Source organism: Anabrus simplex, chromosome X (assembly GCF_040414725.1).
Source record: "Anabrus simplex isolate iqAnaSimp1 chromosome X, ASM4041472v1, whole genome shotgun sequence".
NCBI classification, from domain to species: Eukaryota; Metazoa; Arthropoda; class Insecta; order Orthoptera; family Tettigoniidae; genus Anabrus; species Anabrus simplex.
The window spans coordinates 10,333,542-10,352,303 of NC_090279.1; positions in this window are offsets into that span (position 1 = coordinate 10,333,542).

An 18,762-nucleotide genomic window follows, 5' to 3' on the forward strand; every position below is an offset into this window, starting at 1 on the left:
AAGATCTTACGGCTTGAAGACAGCAATCCAGTGTTTTGTTCTTACAAACACTTGGACTGACTCAGGAGACATCGTAATCAAGAAGGCGGACAGGATGGAATTAAGAGTGTGCCAGTTAAAGGAACTTCCTATGGCATAAGCTTCTGTTGCAGTGCTGCCTTATCACTTGAAAATGTGAGTCAACTCCCATCCTTTACCGTAAGTCGCAGCTGAGAAGCTAGCTTTTTAAATTTTTTTTAAAGTAACCATATCTATCTATCTAGGTATTTATCATCTATCTACGTATCTATCCATTTACCAAATTTATCTATTTATCTAAATATCTGTTCACTTATCTGTCTTCTTATCCTACCACCTGTCGATCTACTTACTCTTTAATAAAATTTTCCTAACTGGATCTTATTTAAGTCAGGCCTCTGTATTATGTCTACATAGATCTAACATCAACACTACATAGAATAAGCTCCTACTTGAGCATTCTGTATGCCTAATCTGCTGGTGCACGTTATCACTATTATTATTATTATTATTATTATTATTATTATTATTATTATTATTATTGTTGTTATTATTACTGATAATTTAATTATCTAAAATATATTAATTGCTGACCATTCTTAGGATGTAGTCACATGCTGTGTTCTAGTTAGTTTCATGTTAGCAGTTGGTTTATTTATTTATTTAGCGTATGGCTTTACAGATACAACACACAATGATTTTGAAAGACAAACTATATATTTATATCCAGGTTATTTATATAGCTAACTGTCTCTGGAAGCGCATGGGCAAAGTCACTGATATCACCACTGTACTTTCTTTTTGGACATTCGCTGATAATTTTCAGGATGGTCTGTTTGGAGGCACCACAGTCGCAGTTAGGCGTAGGAATTCTTTTCAAATTGTAGTGGAAATCTGCGCAGTTACCATGGCCTGATTGTATCCTGTTAAGAGCAGACCAGGTTTTCCTAGGAAGCTCAAATCCAGGTGGCAGTGACGGTCCTATGTGTGGCAAAGCTGACTCAGGCCTAGTATCTTGTCTTCCCTGTCATTCCTTAGTAATATTGAAGTTGGTATTCTTCAGTTCTACTGGAGTTCTTAATGGTGGATTTCGGGACCTTAGACGATTCAGATAAACATCGGCGATGTCGTCATGTATTGGTAATTGGGGATTGTTTATTAATTTCTTAAATTCCCTGAGGAGAGCGTTTTTATGTTGAAGATATGGTGGGGAGATATGGCTGAAAATAGGTAGACACTATGTGGGTTAGACCTTATTGTGCCAGTGACAAGTTGCATCGTGGTGTTGAGCTGCGTATCTATGAGGTTGGTGTGAGGGCTATTCAGCCAAACAGGAGCGCAGTACTCAGCAGCCGAGAACACAAGTCCCAAGGCGGTGCATCGGAGTAAAGTTGCTGTTGAACACCAAGTTGTACCACATAAATTTTGAATTACGTTGTTGCGAGTTCTTACTTTGGATTGGACATTACGAAGGTGTTGTCTAAAGGAGGGTGTTCTATGTAAGGTAACTCCTAGGTATTTAGGGAATCTACTATGTCTCGATAAGTGATTTCCAATGTACACCTGCAATTGTTTGTTAGCCATCTTGCTGTTTAGATGGAAACAGCTTACTTCTGTTTTATTGGCATTAAGTGTAAGTCTCCACAATTTAAAGTACTGTACCAACACTTTTACGTCGTCCATTAAGGTCATCTCGGATTTCTCGAATGTTGTATCATTCATCTGAAACCACCCATCTATTGAATACGTTTCAAGCATGCAGTATGGCGATCCTGCCACTTTCCCCCACTCAGCACACTAAAACCACACACATTACTGGACCTGATAGCAATGAACCACCCTGACAGAGTATTATATCATGGAAAGACGTCTACTCCCTGACTGTCAGCCCATGACATTATCTTTATGTCTTACGCACTGTAGTGCCCCAGACATAAACCTAAGTACGTGACTTACAGAGTGGGTAGGGTCTGACACATTCCACTCTGACGAGTCTAGTGTTAGACCTAAGACAAAATGCTGGTTAATGGAGCAAACGCCTGAAAAGCCATACATTAATTTTTGATCTGATACAGAGACTATAGCCGTATTGACAATGAAAACTTATTGGAAGGCTCTTTTATGATGCCGTTTGGCAGGATATAACTCATAAAACTAACATTGACGACATGTTCACACTTTCAATAACATGATACTACATACTTTTGACAAGCACGCCCCTCTATGAACAGCATGCACCTGTAAAAGACTCTCTCCATGGCTAAATGATGATGATGTTACAGCAGTGATGCCTAAGCGGGATCCAGCTCATAGGAAATATAAACATTACCCGATGGAGGAAAACCTATCTATTACAAATGACTACATAATAAAACGACTCACACAGTAAGAAACGCTCGACTACATTACGCCCCTGACCTTATAAAACCTGATGTAGGACCCACTACCTTATGGAAGTCAACGCGACTATTTGGCTTAAATAAACCAGACAAGGTAGACAATTTTGAGATTTCTCTTGATGAATTGAATGATCACTTTGTATCCTCCCATGTTCAATTAATCGAAGAAGCAAAAGAAAATCTTTTGAGGGCAAATAACAACACACCACCCATAGGCAGAGACAAATTTTATTGTACTTATGTCTCACCCCTGCAAGTGAAAGCGGCTATCTTGCGAATTAAAACTAAATCCACAGGGGTGGACAATCTATGTCGACGCCATTATTACAGTATTGACATTCATATTCAACTTCTCCCTTCAAAATAGTGTATTTCCAAATGTCTGGAAAATGGCCCTGGTGCATCCTTTACTGAAAATAATATCTCCTACACTAAACTGTAACTTGAGACCTATTAATATACTGTCTATAACAGCCAAGAGACTTGAACACATGGTGCATAATCAAAACACGAACTATCTCAACGATCATGACATACTGGAGCCACACCATTGAGGCTTCCGCCAAAATCACATTTCACGTACTACCTTACTAAGCATGACTGAAAGACAGACTACTGATGAGCTAAAACTGACAATTGTAGTATTATTGGACTTCAGCAAAACATTTGACTCTCTAGACCATGAGTTGCTCCTATCCAAACTTTATCGCCTAGGGTTCTCCTACAGTACTCTGAGATGGATGGGAGCCTATTTACATAAACGTCAACGTGTCGTCAATCAAGGTACCTTTTCGTCATGACCATATGTGAAAACAGGTGTCCCGCAAGGGTCAACCCTAGCACCCTTGCTATTTTTGGTCTATGTCAATGACTTAGCTAAAGAGCTGACACATTGTAAATGTCACATTTATGCTGACGACGTACAATTGTACATCCATGCAAAACCAACAGATGTTTTAAAAGGAATTGAGCAAATTAACATGAATCTAGAGGCCATAAGCAAAAGGACTTTCCAGCATGGACTTCTTATATACTCCAAAAAATCCCAAATCATAGCATTTGCCCATCCAAGACTTATTTCCAGTAGCATGTCCATCCCTGATGTATGACTTCAGTATGAAGTTTTACCCTCTTGCAAGAGGGTAAACAATCTCAGAGTGATCATTAACCAGCACTTCTCTTGGACGGATCAGACAATATCTGTGTGTAGACGATTTTTTGTAATGCTGCACATATTAAACAATTTCAAATTTACTTTCCCGTTCAGTTTAAAGATGAAACTAGTTGAAACCGTCATTCTTCCAATATTCAATTATTGTGCTGTAGTTTACACAGACGCGAACTTCAAGATAAACTACAGTGTGCACAAAATGCCTGTGTAAGATTTATATGTAATCTGAAATTTTCACATCATGTTACCCAGTCTTACTTCGACCTCGGATGGCTACGCCTTGAAAACAGATGCAAGCTGCATACCCTGACTTCATTGCACCAAATCTTTACCTTACAATCCCCATCCTACCTGTATGAACGATTTCATGGTCTCCCTGAACACCATGTTAAAAACATCAGAGCGCTGAGCTCGACATTGCTTGCTATTCCTAAGCATAAATCCTCAACCTATAACAATTCCTTCACTGTTGTGGCCAGCTGTGAATGTTACTTCCTTCTGCAGGAGGTCAGAGGGATATCAAACCTGGGAAGATTTAAAAGTATGTGCTCGAAATATCTCTATGAAACAAGCTTGTAGTGCGACAGATTTGTTTTTTCTTCATCTTCTTCTTCTCCTTCTAATCCTGGCCTTTGTTCTTCACCTTCTTATTATTATTATATGATTCATCAGTAGTGTTAGAGAGTACTCAGCTGTGGTTCTCTGCATAGTTAACCTTATCCCGATCCCCATTTTGTAATGTTTTTTGCCGACAATAAAAACCCGAAAATTGAAACATTTGTCAGTGTAATATATTTCTGGAATTGGACAAATTAATTGCAAATATTAGGTTTGTCTGTATTATTATTATTATTATTATTATTATTATTATTATTATTATTATTATTATTATTATTATTGCAATTTGTTGTATGTTTTTTTAGCAGTTATTATATTATTATACTTAGGAAATGTAAATTTATATTGTGTTTTATAATAGATATTTTATGTACTGTAGGATAGCACAGTAGCATAGTAATTTGTTTGTCTCTTTTTAATTCAGTATTCAGAAATTTTTATTTTTTATTATTTATGTATTTCACAGGTTAAGTGTATGACAGGGACATGTGTCCCTAACTTTGCCAGTTAAAATAAACCACATCTATCTATCTATCTATCTATCTATCTATCTATTTATCTATCTATCTGTCTATCTATCTATCTATCTATCCATCATTCATGCAAGGTGTTTGGAAGCTTGAGGCATGACTAGTGGCTTGTAATATCACGTGTAATTTTGTGAATACAGAACAAGATTTAAAATATAGTGATATCACATTGTAAGATGAAAGTTGTTTTTTGGTTTGGAGTTTTATGAGGCATGATTCTGTGTATTCAGTCTTGATCCAACCAGTCCCAAGCTGCCATTCATATCGATTTATATAGTTTAAGTGCAATCTTGAAACCTGGCTGCCAACTATATTGTCTACAATACATCGCCATGTGGTTAAGCTACCTGGCTCGGTGTTTATGGTATAGGTTTAATAGTCTTCAGTGTAGATGTAATTTTATTAACGTCCGTGCATTGGTTAGTATATTGTTCATCTTTGTATCATACCTTCGTATAGTTCATCAAAGACAAGTGAGAAGAATGTGACTCCACAAAAATTGGCACCATGATCTCAATCAGCCAAAACATCCTTCCTATGCCAGTCATTAGCTGCAAATAATTTATTCCTTTTATTTGTAATAATAATGTACGTATTCTTAATTTAGTGTTGGATATTGTTAGGAAGTGCATATACTATGTTAGTGATAGTGAAGTAGATACTATTTTGAAGCTGTTACAGTTTGGGATTTTTTTGCCTCTGTTTTTCCATTCCACATATTTGTCAACATTTGGTAGGTTATCTATAGCACTTTCAGTGACTTTCAAATTTTCAAGCCATCTTATAGCACAGTATTTCAAAGGAAGTACATTTGAACCTGAATAATGTCTTGCAGGAACGTATCAAAACAAGAAGTGAAGTGCACGAAGAAACTCTGCAATATTCTACTGGGTTTCTTTTACTGGCATTTTATATGAATTGTGTACACTATGCAAGCCACAAGGTCCAATATTCACTAAAATAGGAGCATGTAGATCATCATTTAAGAAATTACCGATATCCTGAAGGAACATTTTATTAACATTTGGACCATCCATTGAAATTTGTTAGAGTCCTTGCAGTGCTTGCAAAAAAACATTTAACAAATTCTAGGAGGTACAGTGACCAAGAAACACGGAATCAAAATAAGATGTGCATACCTCATTAGTATCAGGATGAAACAGCAAACTACAAGATCCATTTGGCCCATCTGAGAGACTTTATTCAGTGACTCGTCAAAACCAACGGTGAAACGTACGCACGTACTACACGTCTCAAAAACTTGTTTATAAAAATGGGGAGCCAAACCATGAGTGATTGTATATGCAACTTTCGTTCTTTGCAGTTGAACTTTCAAAGCAATTTCAGAGTCTGGAAACATTACAGGGAACATACGTACACTAGCTTCACTGCCTCTTAAATAATGGTGTTATATGACAGTATGCATGCACCTTATAGTCTCAGCTTTGGTTACTTGCTCTCTTGAAAGGTAGTTCTGTAGTCATCTATCCTCTGGTGAACCTTCTGTAATGGAAGTAGAAGAAGAAGAAGAAGAAGTGGAGTCATATGTGATAGAGTTCATTGTGTAGCTGTGGTAGGCAGAGGACAATAGTGTTTGCAGCCAGGCTATTATGGGCACTTTGTTGCTGAAAGAATTAGAAGAACAGAAGCACAACAGTCTTTGGTGTCTAGGGCAAAGGAATTTCTTTGCTGCAGCAGTAATGGTAATCAATTCTTTTAAAATCTTAAATTGAATTTTATTAGAATAAATTCAACTTCCAAGATTAGTTATAAAATTTAATTTGCACATTAATTACTCATTTACTTTTTGGATGTTAAGCTTCCAAATTTATTTTAATATTGCTGTCATAGCTGGAAATTTCCTTCATAATTTTATTTTTTGTCGTTGTGTGTCAGGGAAAAAACTGGTTTTTATGTCTGGAAAACAGGGAAATGTTAAAAGGAATTTCAAAATGTGGATTTGGTGGACACTGTTTAATAACAGTAACAACTCAATCAGTCACACAGCTGTACACTCTCTGATAACACTACAAGCTTCTTACAAGAATATTCAATGTCATCTTTCAATGATAAAACAACTTAAGGTCCATAGTAACCATTCTATTACTTAAAATTGAGTTGCCTGAAACCAGGTTCGATTCATATTTTAAACTTGTAACCTGAGGCCATAATTTTAGCCATAGATATTCTTATTGTTCATGTAAATATAGACATTGGCTATTTTTTAATTGTTTTAAAGATATCAATGTAAAACTCCACCAACATTAACCATTTTTCTCACACATTTTTTAGACATGCATTAATTGTGTAAATGGTCATTTGTGAACTTAGAACAAGTTTCCTCATTTTTATAACACACGTGTTTCCCTATGTAACACTTTGACTAGAGTAATCAGGATCCTGATTTCTATTCTTTAGGCATGAGATCACGGGTGATGATGCCCATGCAATGGGCTAAACATATCCCGTTAAATTAGTAAGACAAGATGTAAATCTTAATTATAAGAACGCTATGTGTACTGAATAGGTGGATCTCAATAAACTCCCCCTGTGGGTGGGGGCGGTAGAATAACACTCACGGTATCCCCTGCCTGTCGTAAGAGGCGACTAAAAGGGGCCCCAGGGGCTCTGAACTTTGGAGCGTGGGTTGGCGACCACGGGGCCCTTAGCTGAATCCTGGCATTGCTTCCACTTACTTGTGCCAGGCTCCTCACTTTCATCTTTCCTATCTGACCTCCCTTGGTCAACTCTTATTCTTTTCCGACCCCGACGCTATTAGGTTTGCGAGGGCTAGGGAGTCTTTCGTTTTCACGCCCTTCGTGGCCCTTGTCTTACTTTGGTCGATATCTTCATTTTTCGAAGTGTCGGATCCCTTCCTTTTTTCTCTCTGATTAGTGTTATATAGAGGATGGTTGCCTAGTTGTACTTCCTCTTAAAACAATAATCACCACCACCACCACCATCTCAATAAACTTTTGTACCGTTGTTGAATTAATGTGAGATAATTCGCAAACAATATACAGCTACTCTCTATACCTTGTTTAATCTTGCAACTTTTATTATGAACAGATCACCATGCATGACTGTAAGAAGCATTAGTGGCAGTTTTTGAATTGGGAGATTAATTTGAACATTACGTTTTCATTTTGGGCTAGTCCAGGGATTTTGATTCAACCATCTGGGACCATGGCAACAAACTGTATTGTTGATGATTATGTTCATTTGTAGTCGTCTTGTCACTAAGTCAGCGCGTTTCCCCTATTCTTTTTTACTTCGATATCCTCCCTAATGTTTCTTATTTTACAGTTCGTTAGGAATCATATGTTCTTTTTAATGAGTCTAATTGTAAATGTTGGTGTCCCTCTCACTGATTTTTGTAATATTTCCTTTGTGATTAATCTTGAAATATTTTTCAATATTTTTGTGCAGTACTATTTGTAACTTGTTGTGTCTTGTGTTTCAATACATCCGAAGTAGCCAATCCTTGTTCATACACTAGTGTCCTTTCATTTGCGTGACTGCTTGTGTGTTGTTTATATCTTCTGTCGCCGTGCTATCATCGTTATGTACGTACGATGCTGAGATAATATAGTTATAATTAATAGATAGATTAGATTAGGCATGCAAGTAGTGGAAGAAGAAACACAATAAATAATAATGATAATAATAATAGTAATAGTAATAATAATAATAATAATTGAACAATAACGACAGAAGCGGGCAGTGAGAAGGAACTAGGCTAAGAGAAATTTATAGGGGCAAGAGAAAACCAAAGGTTAACAACGTAAATAAGATATATATTTAACGATAAGTAAATTAGTAATTAAACATTTCTCAACAAGATAGTAAATGCACGTCAAGAGCTTTGCAGACAATAAAGGATATAAAGAAGACAAGGAAAGTGCGCCATATTTACAATAAAGAATATCAGAAATACATAAAAAACCGTATGAATAAGTATAAGCGAACAATAAAGAGTGGTAAACTCGAAGAACCTAAAAAAATGAGAAGAAAAGATGCTAAAAGAGGGGAAAAATGGAAATGGAAGTAGGGATCGAACTGGGGAAAGGATTCTCTTCGCCGGGTGTAGTTAGACTTCAGGGTGTTTTATTATTATTATTATTATTATTATTATTATTATTATTATTATTATTATTATTATTATTATTATTATTGTTATTGCAAAATGTAGCAATGCTCCTAGGAAGCAGATAATGTGAGATCAAAATTCCATTGTCCGTAGTACAGTTCGTGTTTAAAATTATTTAGTAGGAATAATGACTCGCATATGTAATTTGATGCCAAAATAAGCTGCCGAAAGCAAAGTTCAAAGCGGGGCAGATGGCCCAAAGAAGAATTTAATGTTAAGATAACGTCATGATAAGTCTTGCTCACGAAATAATGCGGAGAATTGTAGTCCAGATGGTAATGACAATATAAACGTAGCACAGTTGTTCGGTGCTCCACCACTCCGAGACGAAGGCAGGCTCAATTTTAGAGCAGTGTAGGATAGAATATATAGCGGTATGGAAGCGTCGAGATGAATAGAGAAGCTGAAAGCCAGCATGTTCCAGAAATAAGAACGTCATAATCAGGATAACACAAACACACACAGCAAGCGGAGAAAGCGATGCGTGGAGAAGACGGGAGAGACACGGGATGGACCGAGTAGGCAGGCGGCAGGTGAGCAGAGCAGTAGAGTGAGTGCAGCAGTGGTGTTGTGGTCGGAGAAAACAGCATGCGAAGGTAGGAAATGCACGTAGCATGTACCGGAGATCGTACCACTTCCCCCCCCCGTGATATACCCCTTGTTGGCCGGCACTTGCATATGTTTCTTTGATGATCATCTTTTACCTAATTTTTTTGAAGAACTGGTTAGGTTTCATGAGTTTTCTGATCTGTTATTAAATGCTGCATGAAAACTTGTGTTTCTGTCAGCCTACTTGTTAGAAACTACAGTAGAATAACCCCTTTTTTGTCTCTGACAACTGAATGTGTAACATATGTGTGTTTCAGGATAAGCATTTTGCTTGGTAATGATTGAATATTACAGGAATAATGTGCACGTAGGTGTAATCCAGGCTGATTTAAATATTCCAGATTTTGTAATTCCCAGTTAAGTTGGGGTTTTATTCTTGATAGGGTAATTCTGACAAGATGCAAACTCCTGCAGGACTACATTCTGGCACTAGATTTCTTTTTCTTATTAGGTATGCATGTAGAATATTCAGTACAAATGTGGGTTGGATCCTCTAAATTCTTACTTTGTGTGTGTGTGAGTGTGTGTGTGTGTAATGCAGGCTACTTTAAGTTTATTAAATCTGGTAATTCACAGCTGGGTCAGGGATTTTATTATTTATTACCAGGTAGGTTATTCTGATAAGACGCAGACTCCTGCAGGACAAAATTCCGTCTCCAGCTTTTTTTCTTATTGGGTATGCATCTTAAATGTTCAATATGAAGGTTAGTTGGATCCCCTAAATTATTATTATTATTATTGTCACCGAATTTTCGTGGATAACAGAGAGGTGAAAGAAGGTGCTGGTTTGAATGCGTCTGTCTACGATAGTCAAGGATTAATTTAAAACTTTAGAATAAAGGTTATATTTCTTTTCTGATATTAAATTTTTACAAACAACAAATTTTCAGGTACAGAGGTAGTTTATACAAAATATAAAAACAGAAAAACCTACAAAAGGGCAATTACAAAATTCGAGCTCCCAGCTCCCTATTTACAAGTCCCTACGCCACTACTCTTGCGTTTAGTTAGATAGGCAAGCAGACGAATCTCCCAGTTTGTTTTAGAGGAAATTTTAAATCACAATTTTCCAGAGCAGTTTGCTCCAAAGGTTACCAGTTATCGCGTTCCAAAGGCACCATTCAATATCACATAAATATGTATACATTTGAATAAAAGATCTTCAATGCTCTACAATTTTACTGAGGAGACTAGGCTCCCAAAGCCTTACAGCCTTTAACTTTTACACTAGTGATAAGAGCGTCTTGCTCAATCATATTTACACTTTCTGGTCTCTCTAGGCACAACCTACATTTAACAAGACCATTTATATTGATTATACTGGCCCAAAAATCAAAAAATATGGAGGCGGAAACTTGCGCTCCTTGAAATCAAAGATTACAACTCTACTTGGGCTAGTGGCCCGACGATGCAGAGGCTAAACCCACACAACTGAGGTGACTGTATAGAGGAAATTTAAGTTACAAGGCTACAGATAGAATATGGTTACAAAAACATAGTCACCTCAAAAACAAGTTGATAGGGAACTCGAGAGGGTGTCACACTCTCTATTCCCGAATTTTAGTTAAGTACACTTGATTTACTCGAACTTTTACACGAGAAGAAAGAGAAGTATACATAACTACTGAAATGGAAAATGGTGGCCATTACCTTAGCTGATATTCTGCCTGCCGGTGGATGAGAGCCCCGCCTCCTCTCTTAGCACACACACTGAATAGCACGACGATCAGTAAAACAAGTTAACTCGAAAAAGCGTAAGCTTTTATACCCGATAGGAAGGTTCGAGAAGGCTCTGGTTTAAGAGCAGACACACCCCATCATTCTTATTGGACAGTCGAAAAGTTACAAAAAGCCTATTAGTGGCTGAAAAATAAATACACAATATTTTTGATTTGCCAGAATTAAAGGCTGGCGGGATGAGTAAGAAGTGTTGAAAACCTAGTAATATCAAAAGCAGAGAAAATCCGTTCAGTTCAGGAAACCTATAAACACAAAATTTCTATAAATTTCTAGTTGTTCCACTTTACACCAGAGTGCATGACATCACTTGTTTAATAGAGACATCTGTGGAGAAATATCCGAACGTCTTGAAATAGCTGTTGATAACTATGATACACCAAAAAGGAACAAAAGAAATGCAGTCTGTTTAGGACACCTAAATATAACACATTACTCTATCATTTTAGTAGTGACATCTGTTGACCAACGTCCCAACTTCTTGCACTCGTTGTTTCAATTTTTATGTGATAGGTAGCATTCTTCAATGCGCTTCATTTAAATGCACGGGGTTGAGGTGTATCTCCCGGTATCATTACTAGTGTGTGTGTGTGTTTTGGCACTTAATAGTTTAATTGCCTAGCTGAGTAGCTCAGGCGGTTAAAGTGCTGGCCTTATATTTCTTATTGTGCATGAATGTTGAGTATTCAGTACGACAGCAGCTTGGATCTTCAAAATTATTATTTCAAACTTTTCAAACGTTCGAGTGTAGTTATTAAGACGTAAAGCGAATTTTGTTGTTGTCGACCACCCCGTGAAAGGAAGTCGAACTTGATGTGTTTCAATTAAACACACAAACTTTTAATGTACAGTCATTTAGTTAGCATGCTCGTTCCATGCACGTGTAAAGAAGCCACTCGTTCGATTCCTAGTCTGGTCGGTGGTTTTTTTAATTTCTTTTAGCTCGAAGGTTGTGGGTTTTGATTCTTTAGCTGTTATGTTAGTTTGATTCCCAGGCGGCCTGATGATGTTTTACTTGCTCGCTTCTCTAATGTTAGTTACCAAGTGATGTAAACCAGCAGGCAATTACACGTCTCCAGGGTTCAAATCTGTAGCCTAGGCTCAATGTGCGAACAATAAACTTTGTATTCCCCGTCTTACCAAATAAGTTACTTCGAAGTCTAGTCAACTTGCTCGTACCGCCAATGTTCTTTTGCTGAGATGTGCATACTAGGCTAATTGCAAAAACAATGAACTTTGTATTTCATGACACAGCAAATATTTCCAAGTCTAATCAGAATGTTCTTGGAATCAATCTCTTTTTTGCTAAGACGCACATATGTCACGACCTCAGTACAGAATTTGTTGCATTCTCTTTCCACGTTCAATTGACATAGTTTGTGCTAATCGTTCACACTTAGTCTTCCGTGAAAGAAAAGCGCGTCATCGATTCCGGGTCGGTTTGAGAACTTTTAACATTTTTTCTTCTTGTGAACTTAAGACCTTTAGTTCTGACTCGAAGTTAGCTCCAGGTTTGAGAACCAAATTCAGCGATTGTTTTTTTTGCTCAGAATTAAAAGTTTTAATTTTTGGTGTTAGATATTTGAATAGCACTTCGGCTTTGGGTCCAAGCGAGCTCCATGTTCAAATTCTAGTTCTGCTGGCGATTTTTTCCTTTGAATCTTGTAACGCTAAAGCTAGGTGTTTTAGTGAAACACATAAGCTGTTAATGTACAGTCATTTATTTAGCATGCTTGCTTGCTTCCCAAGGAAATGAGTCCCGGGTTCGAATCCCAGTCGGGTCGGCAAATTTTTCATTCCTTGTAGCTCAAACGTTCTGTGTTTTAGAATTTAACACACAATCCTTTAGTTAATATGGTAGTCAGCAGTCCAAGGGAAAGATTGCCGAGTTATATTCCCAGTCGGTGTGGGGATTTTTAATTTCTCTCAGCTCAAACGTTAGGTATTTTGAATTAAATGGGCACTTTCAGTGTGCAGTCATTTACTTAGCAGGATACTCAGCAGTTCAAAGGGATGAGCTCTGTGTTCAATTCCCGGTCACATGTAGTGCGAACATTTTTTCCCAGTTCTGAACACTTAAGTTTTAATCCCTTGAGTGATATCAACAGTATTATAAGCTACTATAGGCCTCCAGAATTCAAATCTTTGAGCTCGAATTGTTACAATAAGAAAATTGGGGTTCCAAGCACTAAATACCAACAGTACATTACGCATCAGCCTACATGCTAGCATCTTTGACTTTGCAGTCGCTCAGCTTGAGGAACTTGAGGTAGCTATATAACGGTATGTCCCTGAGAATAATGCACATGCATTAAACCTTTCACCATCTCCGTAGTTCCGTACCACCATCTTGTTCCACGTTCAGCTCTTGAGCCCTAGACCGTAGCTCATTCCCTTTCGCTCTTTAGTTTTAGCCCTTTTGCTATTTTGTCCTTTAGCCATTTAACACTTTTGCACATTTGTCCTTTTGCCATGTTGATCTGTATCATTTTTGCGCTTTTGGCCTTTTGCAGTCACTCAGTTCCATGATCTGATGTCACCTTTGAGCGTTATGCACCTATGAATATAGCACATCTATTGAGCTTTATACCATCTCCCTTGTCCTATTAAAGTAATGTGAATGACCGCCATACATTTCCAACCTCAGCTCCTAAAATCCATGGACCATGTCTCATCTTGTCTAGCTAGGTTAAGCCTGGGATCGAATATCAAAGTCGAGTCTATAACGCCCTTGTAAGGTTAAACCGGGCAACAAATCCATGCCTGATAGCTTCAGCCAGTAATCTTGGACATCAAACTTGTCTGTAAAGCTAATGACGACCTTTTAAGGTTAAGCCTAGGTTTGGATCCAGGGCCTGCGATGTTAGGCCCCGAGTCGAATCCGTGCCCGTTATGTTAAGCTTACACTCTTGGCCAAGCCCTACTTTCAAATCCCCCCCCCCCCCAAATATAAGGTCATGTGAGGTTAAAGTTTTTTAATTAGGCATAATTGTTACATTATGTATCTTCATAATTTTTGAGAACTTCATGAACATTCGATAACTTATGTCACTCTCGCTATAAGAATCATGATCGAATAACTGGAAGAATGATCACTTTAGGATATTAAGAAGATTTGTCAATCTTATCTCCACACATTATAGAAGACAGACAATAATGGTTTAAAATTTGCATTAATTAGATACGTTTTTTAATTAGACAAGCTCGGGGTTGTTGACTGAGCACAGAAAGTGATTATTACCTTAAACTGCGCTTGTCGCCTCATGTGCTCAATAATATATCTCCATAACGCAGTATTCGTTGCTACTTCCTCACCGAGCTCGATAGCTGCAGTCGCTTAAGTGCGGCCAGTATCCAGTATTCGGGAGATAATAGGTTCGAACCCCACTGTCGGCAGCCCTGAAAATGGTTTTCCCTGGTTTCCCATTTTCACACCAGGCAAATTCTGGGGCTGTACCTTAATTAAGGCCACGGCGGCTTCCTTCCCACTCCTAGCCTTTTCCTGTCGCATCGTCGTCATAAAACCTATCTGTGTCGGTGCGACGTAAAGCAAGCAGCGAGAAAAAGCTACTTCCTCAATGATCATAAATATGAGCTATGGTACCATTCTGTCACTTGACAAAGCTAGGCTACTTCCTTTGAGCACTATCTGCCTTCATAAATAGAGCATCCTATGTCATTAAGGCCTATTATTAACACTCGATCATTTACATCCAATATCCAATTTCATTACTTTCGACATAACTTATTTTATATCATAAGTTTAGTCCTTAATATACATGAATAACATTTAGGTGACAATTTACACTTCATTGATGAAATAATGCAAGATGGGGTGTCATATTCTATAAACATTCACAAATAAATACATCTTATCCATCCCAATTCGTCTTTTAGGTTCTAAGTTAAACAAATTGGTCTCTGATTTTTAACACGTGATTGCTAGTGCACTACACTGTTAATGAAATTCAAATAATTGAAGACTTACAATATCAACACACTTTATCTGATAGAACTACACTCATGTTCGTAAAAAGCAGAACATCTTGAAAGACTAGAAACAGGAAGTTCATATTCACAGGACGTGTTCATTGGTATATTCTGCAGAAACGATTAGCATTTCAGTCACCCAGAGTCGACATGTATCCCGTTGCCTAGTAGGCACTGGGTCCTCAAAGGGCAGTGATAACTTATTCTATGTGTGATGGCATCGACACGTATAAGGCGCGAATGGCGTCCTGGGGTATAGCCATCCATGCTGCATTCACCTGGTTCCACAGTTCATCTTTGGTGGCTGGCATTGTATCACAGCGCTCCACCCGTCCTTTCACCATATCCCACACATTTTCAATTAGCGACAAGTCCGGTGATCAGGTGGGCCAAGGCAACAGTCTGACATTCTGTGACAACAAGAAGGCACGTGTTCGTACAACGATTTGTGGTCGCGCATTGTCCTGCTGAAATAAGGCGTCTGGGGTGTCGTGCAGAAAGGGTATGGCTACGGGCCGCAGGATGTCATCCACGTAGTTCAAACTGGTAACAGTACGCACCAACTGTGATTTGTGGTTGTGTCCAATAGCGCCCCACACCATAATGCCTTGAGTTGGCGCTGTATGTCTCGTGTGAATGCAGTCAATATGATGTATCTCCTCCAGTCTGCGGCGAACCAAAATGCGGCCATCATTTTCAAACACACAGAACATGGATTCGTCTGAAAACACTGCCTGCTGCCATTCCTGTCCCCAGTGACCTCGTTCCATACACCATTGCAGTGTAGCATGGTAGGCAGAGAAGTGGACGACGGTAACCCAGATCGTAATAAACTGGGACGGACTGTCACTCCTCAAAGTACAGTACGATATGTTACACTGTTCCAATGTTGCGCCAGAGTCGAGGAGGACGCATATCTCTGCTTCAATGCCATTCGCATGAGGTGTCGACCTTCTCGGGGTTGGGGGTTCTGATTTGTGTTCTACAGCCTTCTGTGAACATTCTATACACACCCGTTGCACTGTCGACACACTTCTTTGCACACGAGTTGCAATTTCCCAGATAGATGTATCACGTTCTCTCATGCCCCCTTCAGACTCACTCATTTGACAGTACTTTTCTTGTATACGTCTGCGAGGCATCCTGCACGTCTGCTCAAGTCACACTAATCCACTAACATTGGTTTACAGCGACAACGAGAGCCGCAGGCACAGTTTACCTGTCGATTGTGGTGCGTAGAGATATCGATGTGGACCTTGTGCCTGAAGGTCGACATGGTTCAAATGCTAATAATTTCTTCAGAACATACTAATAATAATAATAATAATGTAATTTGTTTTACGTCCCAAGGTCTTCGGAGACGCCGAGGTGCCGGAATTTAGTCCCGCAGGAGTTCATTTGCGTGCCAGTAAATCTACCGACACGGGGCTGTCGTATTTGAGCACCTTCAAATACCACCGGACTGAGCCAGGATCGAACCTGCCAAGTTGGGGTTAGAAGGCCAGCGCCTTAACCGCCTGAGTCAGAACATACTAGTCCACATGTACTGTTGATATGAACTTCCTATCTCTAGTCTTTCAAGCTGTTCTGGATATTAAGGACATTAGTGTATTTCAATCATTCACAAAATTTGCCAACACCAATAAGTAGATGAGAAGTGATAAGAATCTGTAATAACACAAAGTAATAGATAACATTATTTCAAGAATGTAGTCCTTCTGAAAAGGAATTAATATTTTTTAAAAAAGGTACTTAAATTTTTATGATTGGAGTTGATTCTGTCCTGGCTGGCAACTCTCACGATTGGTCCCTTTAGCACCCTTTAGGATGTGGTGGGATCTCCCTTCATAGTAGCACATTCCGGAAGGAATATCCCCTGCAAAGTGCACCGTGATGAAGGTAGAGATTCCTGTTGCAGGCAGCATGATGATTACCCTTGTTCCTTGTCTTACAGTCTTCTTGTAACAGTAGGATTCCTCACACACAAACACACACACACGCACACACACACACCCTCACACACGCTGAAACTAAAACAGAACATTAATATTTGCTCCAACCATGCCTATTTAAATGTCAGTCGACACTTAACTTAAGGGTTCAGATGATTTATGCATACCACACGTGTTCTGGAATTAATGTTATAGTGGTTATGTCTTGCAGAAGGCGAAATAAAGTGTTCCCTTTATGAGACATCACGGCTAATAAACATCGCTTGGCGTAGAATATCTTGTAGAATTGTAGTGGGAAAACGATGTGAAGTAGTGCTCTAAAGTAGTGCAGTATGAATGCAGTAGATTAAGAGCTGAGTAAGTTGAGTGTCGATTACACACTGCCTTTATCAGTTCTCAGTCTAGAATGTGTGATTAGTTGGAAACCAATCATAAATTATCTTCACGTCTTAAAATCATGGCTTGAAACTGGTCTTGTGAATAGTTCTGAAAACTTGCCCTGCGGTGCTAGCCTTGAAAATGTTAGCTATTCATATCTGTCGCATGTTAAGCTCCTGGCCAATACGAGAAAAGAAACGGATCGCCACGTGGTCATGCAGCTATGAGCTTAAAGGCGACTTGCTCCAAGGTTATCGGATCCTGCCCTTCACCACAGCTGTTATGAATGGCCCACTGACCGAATTAAATTAGCCTTTTGCGGCAATCTCAATGTTAACCATGTTACGCCATATTCGGATACAATATGTTATAGATGAAAGATTTCTTTCCACAGTATATACTACTGTATAAATGATACAGAACTATAAAAAAGTGTATTATTTGGATATATTGATGCGTTGTTGAATTAGTAATATATTTTGTTGAAATCTTATGTGTGGTGTGATAATTGCATTTTCAGTTTAAATTGTTCTGTAGAACTTTAAAGTGAAACTATCTGTAGGTTTGTACAGTGCTTACGCAGTGTCATTCTGCATTATTAACAGTTTTCTGAGATGCCTAGTTATCTTTTAGCTGTTAGTTTTAATACTATAATTGGTTTTACAGTAAAATAATGATAATCATTTCATTTACTATTTGTTAATTGATAATTCACCAAAGTGTCATTTAAATTTGTTTGATCCGACCCAATCTCTTCCCTTTGGAGATAAATTGACCCATGATCGTTTCTCTGTGCCTAGATACTTTTGAATCATGATTACTTTGTTTCCCAACACGGATAGATCTGTGTTGATATAGGGCAGTCACTGTTCATAGAACTATTGTGATAAATCCATGTCTTGATTGTTGTCTCTTTTTCCCCGTACATCAGTGGGAGAATTTGTTTGTTGTATCGTATGGTACTGAATGTTCACATTGTCAACAAATGTTAGTTGAAGTGAATTGTTTTTGAGGGTTTTACTCTGGCTGAAGTTCAGTTAGGTTCTACTTTCGTTAGTTTGATTGCCTCAAGAATATGTCTTTGGCAGTTTTTCTGAGTAGGGTTCTTTCGTGGGGTTTTCTTCGGACTGTGCTGCAAGAATATAAGCATAAACTTGGCAGCATGGTTTATCGTAATTACCATGCCGACGTGCTTGATAAGTCTCCTAAA